The sequence below is a fragment of the Carettochelys insculpta genome, chromosome 1 (genome assembly GCF_033958435.1).
Source record: "Carettochelys insculpta isolate YL-2023 chromosome 1, ASM3395843v1, whole genome shotgun sequence".
Classification (NCBI taxonomy): domain Eukaryota; kingdom Metazoa; phylum Chordata; order Testudines; family Carettochelyidae; genus Carettochelys; species Carettochelys insculpta.
Genome location: NC_134137.1, coordinates 111,309,577 through 111,318,180, shown reverse-complemented (window position 1 = coordinate 111,318,180; position 8,604 = coordinate 111,309,577).

The following is an 8,604-nucleotide window of genomic DNA, read 5'->3' as shown; positions in this document are numbered from 1 at the left end:
GTCTTACCCGGATTAACTCTGGGATTGGGGGTGGCCAGTTTGTGGCTGGGCGGGATTAAGGCTGAGGATGGAGAGGGCAGGTTTGCGGGAGGGGGGAAAGCTTGCTTGGGGGTAGGGGAGGCTTTGAGGACTGAGGCAGGTAAAGCCTGGAGATGGCTAGTGGGTTTGTGGACCAAGGGGGGCAGAGCCTGGGAACAGTGGAGTGGGCATGGAGGGTTGATCTGAACACTGCTCCTTCCTGCTTAAGAGCTTATCCCCAGGTGCCAACTTTTCCTTGTCCTCATTTGCTCTCCAGTCCACAGGTGAAAGTAACAAACTTTCTAACTGGAACAAATCATTGTGGCTGTGTCTACACTAGCCCAAATCTTCAAAATGGCCATGCAAATGGCCATTTCGAAGATTACTAATGAGGCGCTGAAAATGCCGCCAGCCACGGCTCTTCAAAATTGCCGCATTTCACTGCCGTGTGGCTCGTCCATATGGGGGCCCTTTTCAAAAGGACCCTGCAAACTTCGAAATCCTAAGAATAAGGGGATTTCAAAGTTCATGGGGTCCTTCCGAAAAGGGCTCCCATCTGGGCAAGCTGCACAGCAGTGAAACACATCAATTTCAAAGAGCCACAGCCCGCCGGCATGCTAATGAGGTGCTGAATATACATTTCAGTACCTCATTAGTAATCTTCGAAATGGCCATTTGCATGGCCATTTTGAAGATTTGGGCTAGTGTAGACACAGCCTGTGTGTGCTGTTCTTAAAATAGGGGTGACAAAAAGTACGGGACAATGCTATTTATTAAGGACTGTCTCCTATTCACATGCATTGAGGCTCTTGAAGTATTGATTTTGTAACCGAATTTGAAAAAATGGCTTTTCTTGCTATTTTAGCTGCAGACCCCCCATGCTAGGCCCTACACACACCACAAACAGGCAGTCCCTGCCTCAAAATGCTTAGGGTCTAAAGGGATGAGAACAGGTAAGTACAGAGGAAGGAGAGACAGAAGAAGGAGCATTACATGGCAATGGACTTGTCCACACTTAAAATGCTGCAGAGGAACCTCTGTAGAGCTTCAGTGAAAATACTACCCACGCCAACAGGAGGGCTACTTGTGTCAGCATACGCAACACCTCCTCAAGAGACAGTCTACAGATCATTGACACAATTCTTCTATTGACTTAGCACTGTCTACCCACTCAGTCAGGTTAGTTTAACCACATCATTCAGGGAAGGGGCATGGATTTTTATAACATGATTTTCTAGTATAGGCCAGACCAATAAGAAGTGGTGGAATCTCCATCCCTAGAGGCCTTTTAAGTTCTGGCTTGACAAAGCCCTGGCTGGGATAATGTAGTTGGGATTGCTCCTGCTTTTAGCAGGGATAAGACTTGACTTCTTGAGGTCTCTTCCAACCCTATGATTCTATGATTAGTGTAAGTGTTAACATCCTGTGACCATTGCTTTCCACCCTCTCAAGTGTCTTGTGAGTATCACAGCAGAGGTGACATTTGAAGGCAGACAGTGTAGTGGTCTTGGGCATATTTTGACGGAGATTTCCCATGTACAAAAGCCAGTTCAGGAGTAAACTGATTTTCTGCATAACACCATTTCATACAGCCATAGGGTTGGAGCAGACCTCAGGAAGTCTTAAAGCAGGACCAATCCCACTAAATCATCCTAGTCTGGGCTTTATCAAACTAGCACTTAAAACCTTCAGAGATAGAGACCTCCACCTCCCTAGGTAATCCATTCCAGTGATTAACCACCCTCCTAGTGAAATCATTTTTGTTTTGTTTTGTTTTTTTTGTTTTTTAATATAATATCCAACCTAGACCTCCCACACTGCAACTTGAGACCATTGCTTGCTGTTCACTGAGAACAGCCTCTCCTCATCCTCTTTAGAGCTCCCTTCAGGTAGCTATCAAACCCTCCCCCTGCCCCCCCCGCCCCACACACACACTCTTCTGTAGACTAAATAAGCCCACAACCCTCAGCCTCTCCTCATAGGTCATGTGCTCCAGCCCCCTAATCATTTTTGTTGCCCTCTGCTGGACCCCTTCCAATGCACCCACGTCTTTTCTATACTGTGAGGGGAGTAGGGGAGCAGAACTGTGGCCTCACCAGTACTGAATAAAGTGGAATAATCACTTCTCTAGATCTACTGGCAATGCTTCTACCAAAGCAGCCCAATATGCCTTTAGCCTTCTTGGCTATGAAGGCACACTGTTGACTCATATCCTATTTCTCATCCTCGGTAATCCCTAAGTCCTTCTCTGCAGAACTGCTGTTCAGCCAGTCAGTCCCCAGCCTGTAGTGGTGCTTGGGATTCTTCCATCCTAAGTGCAAGACTCTGCAATTGTCCTTGTTGAGCCTCCTGAGATTTCTTTTGGCCCAATCCTCCAATTAATCTAGGTCACTCTAGACCCTGTCCCTACCAGCCCTTAGGGCACTCCACTTGGTACCGACTGCCAACCAGACATCAAGCTGTTGATTACTACTTGTTGAGCCTGATGATCTAGCCAGCTTTCTTCCATCTTTCAGTCCATTTATCCAATCCAAACTTCTTTAACTTTCTGACAAGAATACAGTGGGAGACCATACCGAAAGCTTTGCTAAAGTCAAGGTATATTACATCCACCACTTTCCCCATATTCAAAGAGCCAGTTATCTCATCACAGAAGGCAATCAGGTTGTTCAGGCATGACTTGCCTTTGGGGAATCCATGTGAACTACTCCTGATCACTTTTCTCTCTTCCAAGTGTTTCAGAATAGATTCCTTGTGGATCCCTTCCATGATCTGAGGGACTGAGGTGAAGCCGACCAGTTTGTAGTTCCCTGGATTCTCCTTCTTCTCTTTTTAAAGATGGGCACTCTATTTGTCTTTTTCTAATTATTTCATCAAGAAAAAAAGTAATTTTTTTCAGTTAGATTAGAAAAATCCTGGCAATCACACCAAACAAGCATATTATACAATTTTGGGATCCTGATCCACCAGAGGGGTTTACGGAAATAAAGATAGCACAAAGTTTAATAGATCATAATTTAGTTTTATTAGGAACATGCAGTTTCAAGAGCAGCCCCTAACAAGCATTTTTCACTCCAGTCCCCCGTATAGGAATACCCATGGCAAAACAGACTTGGTAAACACCATATACGCGTGTGTATTTTTATATAGACATTCACAGCCCTTGTCTAGATAGAGTAGTGCAGGAGACTCTGAAGTATGAACCTACAGCGTATGCTGTGGATTAATTGTCCACATGGAGCCTGCAGCCTCGTGTGCTTTGATATGCTCTTGTTGGAAACGGGATTAGGTTTAAGTGCACAAAGAAATTTTTAGTGTACAACCTCCGGATATATACAGACAGTCAGTTTGCTTCATGCTAGTTGTGCTGTAGATTTACACTCCCACTTGCCCTTCACTAACTCCATCTGCCCAAGCCAGTAAAACAAATAACACATACAACAATAAATCAATCAATCAATCCGAACTAAATACAGTCAGTCCTCATACGTTGCTCTGATATACATGGTTTTGCACTTACACCATGGAAACTTTGAGGAACACGTTGTAAAAATACCTCGCACTTAAGCCATTACATCGTTCAGAAAATAGAAAATTAGAGTACCCTACAAGCATCTTCTGCAACTCTCTGCTGTCTCATTTATTGATCTGGCATTGTGCATAGCTGGGGCTTAGCACCTACGTTGATGACTTTATCGTTTTATACCAGATTACTGAATACCCTTTGCGTACGTGCAAGGAGTACAAAATAAAGTTCCACTGATAGTACACATGGTGAACATAAGGCGTAGTCCTCGTTACTAAATTTGAAGTGATAACGCATGGTGGTGGATGGGCTGTTGCTGTTGGACATCACATGGGACTTCCTCCAACAACAGTGTATATGATTGTGAAGAATTCTGGAGACTTTGAAATAAGAGCAAACCTGTGTTTAAAGCACTCTGAGGACAAAAGTGGTTTAAAAAGGTACTTTGGTTAGTATCATTTATTTGAATGTTGCTTAAAATGCTTTAAATGTATGGTAGGGTAAGTGCATTGGGGTTTAAATGGTCACACCGACAAAGTTTACGCTTTTACTGTCCCTATCCCTTTCTATTTACATTATTTCTCATGCCAGGGAAATTCCTCATTATACATCATTTCAGTTTAAATTTTAACTTTATGGTGCCTATCCCCGACGTGAGGGGTCTGGAAGGAGAACTTTGTGACACTTTGACACTAGACGTTGATCCAGGTTGCAGAGTTAGATGCAGTGATGCTTAAAGTGCTAAATAATACTTTCTTACTACTCTTTAAAAGTGAAGGTTATATTGAGATTTGCAAGAAATTGCTGGAAAAGCAGAGAATGGCAACCCTGACAAATGAAATGAACCGCCAAGTAAATTTTCAAATGTGTAATAACTTTTCCTGAAATCTCACAGCTTGCTTTTTTCCTAGTAAAAAGCAATTCTCTTTACTAGCTTTCATGACAGCTTAGGGACCAGCAACCTTCAAACTGATTTTCCCTTGACGTGATGATGTTAATTATAGAAATGAGATACCTGAGAATCCAAGCCATTTGAAACTGATGTAGTACCTTGTTGTCTATCAAACTAGAACACAATTAACATAAGAACTTACCATTTTAAACGTGATGTGGAAAATGTTCTCATATATATTGTCTGTTGAAAATTTCATGCATAGTTAGGTTTAAAGCTTCCCTGATATTTGCAAGGCACAGCTGAGACATGAATTAGTGTCCCAGAAATAGTGAGGTAGGAATCCTGATTCCGACAGACTAAAAGGCTTTAAGACCAGAAAGGACCATCACAGTCATCTAATGCTGTGGGCCCATATGTCAAACCAAGCTATTGATGAGAGACAGGATGTGATCTTAAGTTCTTTAAGCAAGAATATGTAATGGTTATTTTTCATTGGATTTTTTAATCAAATATGATTTTGTTTCAAATTAAGTAAGTCCTCTTACACTAACAGAAATAAATTTGGATTTTTCCCCCACCCATTCTTGTTATCCTCTTGTTCTGAAACAAGACATGAATATGTGCCAGCTTAAGACATAATACAGTAAACTCTTTCATATCCGGCAGCCCTGGGATTGGGAGGTTGCTGGATATTCAAATATTCTGGATAACAGAGCTGTATACCTAGCAATGCGTAACACTGAAGAAAAACAAGTTTAGATATTAAGACACAAACAAAATGTACGCAGAGAACTCAATTTACCTACAACAATAGTATTGCACACTGTAAACTTTTAGTGTATTTGCTGTATTTATCTGTATTTACTTTCACTATACTGTACTTATGGAAAACGTAACTAACATTTGCATATGGTTAAAATGCCATTTATTTGAGAGTGCTGAATGATAGAATGACATTTAACAGAGAGTTCTCTGCAGCACTTCAGCCAAGTTTCCAGTGAGCACATGGCCTTCTCATAAAAATCATCGCCCCATTTGGTTACTGCTGGCAATCACAGCATCAGAGAAGCCAACAACTGAAGGGACAAAACTATAATACTCTTTCACCCCTTAGATGTAATTCCTCCAAGTTGCAGCGGGATCATGGGAAACTTGCACTGACACTTCCCAGGCTACCGCTCTCCTATGAATAAACAAAGCACATAATGGTCAAGAGGTAATAGAATCTGACCCTTTCCTCAGCTGTGAAAGATCACACAATTTTTACAAAGGCTGGGGTGGCGGGTAATTCATGTGTATGCTTCATAATAACTTCTCACATAACACTGATATCACCTTCTCTTGAACTCTAAGTGCACTCCATAAAACTTTGGCTCCTCTTTGTCACAGCAGAAGTTCCTTTATATCAAGTATCATCACCAAGAGATTAAACGGGAAGCAGGTCATGGGATCCCCACATCATATTCCTTGCACTCCATGGAAATTCCCGTACCAGGAAATCCTGGGGGTGGCACTAGCAATTTGGATGCTATAAGGGCTGTGCCTGCACCACTGAAGTCAATGGAAGATTTGTCATCGAAATCAAGAGGTTCAAGACCTGAATCCTTCCATCGAGCCTGCCAAGAAGCAGCATCCATCAGATGCTGACAGTTTCGTGGTCTCAGTTCCTGATGGTCTCATGGCATATTGAATGACAGATCATCTTAAACAAGGTTTCAAATCCCCCATCCCTTCTGGCATTCAAACAATACCCCAGCCACACAAAGGCTCGTCTTCAGAAACAAGCTCCCCACAGACCACCAGCCACCACCTCAAAGTAGCCACAGACTCTGACAGAACAACACATACAGACAATTCTCTGCTTCTGCAATGACAAATACCCCCATGACACACCTCTTGAGATCCCTGGGGCCCACACATGCAGCATACCTCATCCTGTGCACTAAATGCCCCCACAATAATTATGGGGTGAAACCAGTCGCTAAGGTCACAAATGAATTCACACAGAAAAATGATTAGAACCTTGCATGGATACCAATTTCTACTCACAGGTGTGGATATCTGCAGATAGAAACTGGTATCCACTGAACTGCAGGGCTTCTACTCGCAGGAACTACAGCAGAAAAAGACGACCCTGATGCCACTGCTCCAGGGAGCCAGTGGCCTGCACCTGCATCTCCTCCCAGACATGTCGCTGTACAGCCTCCAGCCCTACTCCCAGCTTTTCCACACTACTGGGTCTCGTGTCATACAGCCATGTCTCTTTAATCTCCAGTTCTTACGTTGTGTGACGGTGTAAATAATACTTCTTTACTCACTTTCTGCACGCCATTCTTGATTCTACAGATCTTTTTCATGTTCCCCCTCCCCTTAGCCATCTCTTTCCTAAGAATAATGCTCCCAATCTTGCAAATTTCTCCTCAGAAAAATTCCATATTCCTAATTATTTCTTCATAATCCTTCTCTGCACATTTGCCATCTCAAATGTATCTCTTTTTCCAGACAGGCATGAACAGAACTGCACACAGTATTCAACGTGTGAGTGTGCCATAGATTTACAAAGTGGCATTACTTACTGTTTTATTATATATCCTCTTCCAACTAGTTCCTAACACTTTTAGCCTTTTTGACTGCCACTGTACATTGAGCAGATGTTCTCAGAGAACTATCCACAATGACTTCGTGGGAGGCAACAGCTAATTTAAACCCCATCATTTGGTTGATATGTGGATATTTTGCAATGTATATTATTTGCGTTTGTCCGTGCCAAATTTCATCTGCCATTTTCTTGTCCAGTCACCCAATTTTGGGGGATCCTTTTGTAACTCTTTGCAGACTGTTTTGTACATTACTATCTCGAATAATGTTGCATTGTCTCCAAAGTACTGCTTTACTTTCGACCTCTTTTTCCAGATCATTTATGAACATGTTGAACAGCATGGATCTCGTGGCTCCCAACACAAATGTTTCTACATTGTGAATACTCACCATTTTTTCGATTCCTTTTTATCATTTTCTCATCCAAGTGCAGTCCAGTGACTGCTTACTTGGCTTAAGAGAACTTGGTGAAGGATCTCTTCTTCTATATCACACATCTGCATAGCTAAATAAGATGCATGACTGCCTGCAGCATGGCTATCTGCAAAGCTGCGCTGTTATGGTTTTCTAAGCAGCAACTATGTTAAATAGCATTACATCTTCTATTGATTTGAACAATTAGTGTAAACTATTGTGGGAGTATTGAGACTGCCCTTTTGTTTTGCTTTTTGTTTTTGTTTTTTTTAATTCGGAAAGTTATTCATTAATCTTTATTGATCCTGCTCTGAAGAGAAGGTCTTCAGAGAAAAGGCTGTGGCTCTTAGTCAGTAGAGCAGGACGATTTCAGGTAGAAAATACTGTAGTTAGAACCTATATGTTCTAACCCCCTTGTGCAGCACCCTTGGACCTGAGAAGTCCCAAATGAAGGGATTTGCTGGAGGAGGGGAGGCCAAGATGGCTGCCTGGAGGTGGGTCCCCACTGCTGCAGGACTCCTGCGCAGGGCTGCCAGGTTCCGCCCCTTCCTTCAGGGATACCCATTGTCATGGGGCTGCTGATGCGGCTTAGTGCCCAGCCGGCTTGCTGCCAAGGGGCTGTAGGTCTTCCATGGCCCAATGGTCCCACAGCTGTGGGGGCTTCCCCAGCCCCAGCAGAAGTCCCTGTGCCCTAGCTCGATTCCTGATATGGGGCTGCTGGGGTTTCCCCAGGCAGCATCCCCACAATTGCAGGGCTGCCTACCCCAGCTGGCTCCGAGCAGTGCAGCTGCAGGGGTTTCCCTGCTGTGAGGCCACAGGCCTCCCGCTGTGCAGCTGGGGTCCCTGCAGCTGCAAATCTGGGTGCTATAGCCCGGTTCCCCCTTCCCACCAGTGGGGATCCTGGTAGGGTTCCCGACTGGGGCAGTCTCCCAACCCCTAGGTGGGCTCCCAGGATAGGGGCTCCCCAAACTGGCTTCTGGGTAGCCCCTGAAGCTCCTTAGAGCAGGCTGCCAGTGGGGCTCCCTGCTACCAGCAGGGCACAGCTGCATCCTGCACACCTGGAGCTCTCTGGTCCAGGTGCTCTCTCCTCCAGCAACATCCATGCCCCTGCCAGCCGAGGGATGCTGCCAGACAAGAGCGTTTCAACCGTTCC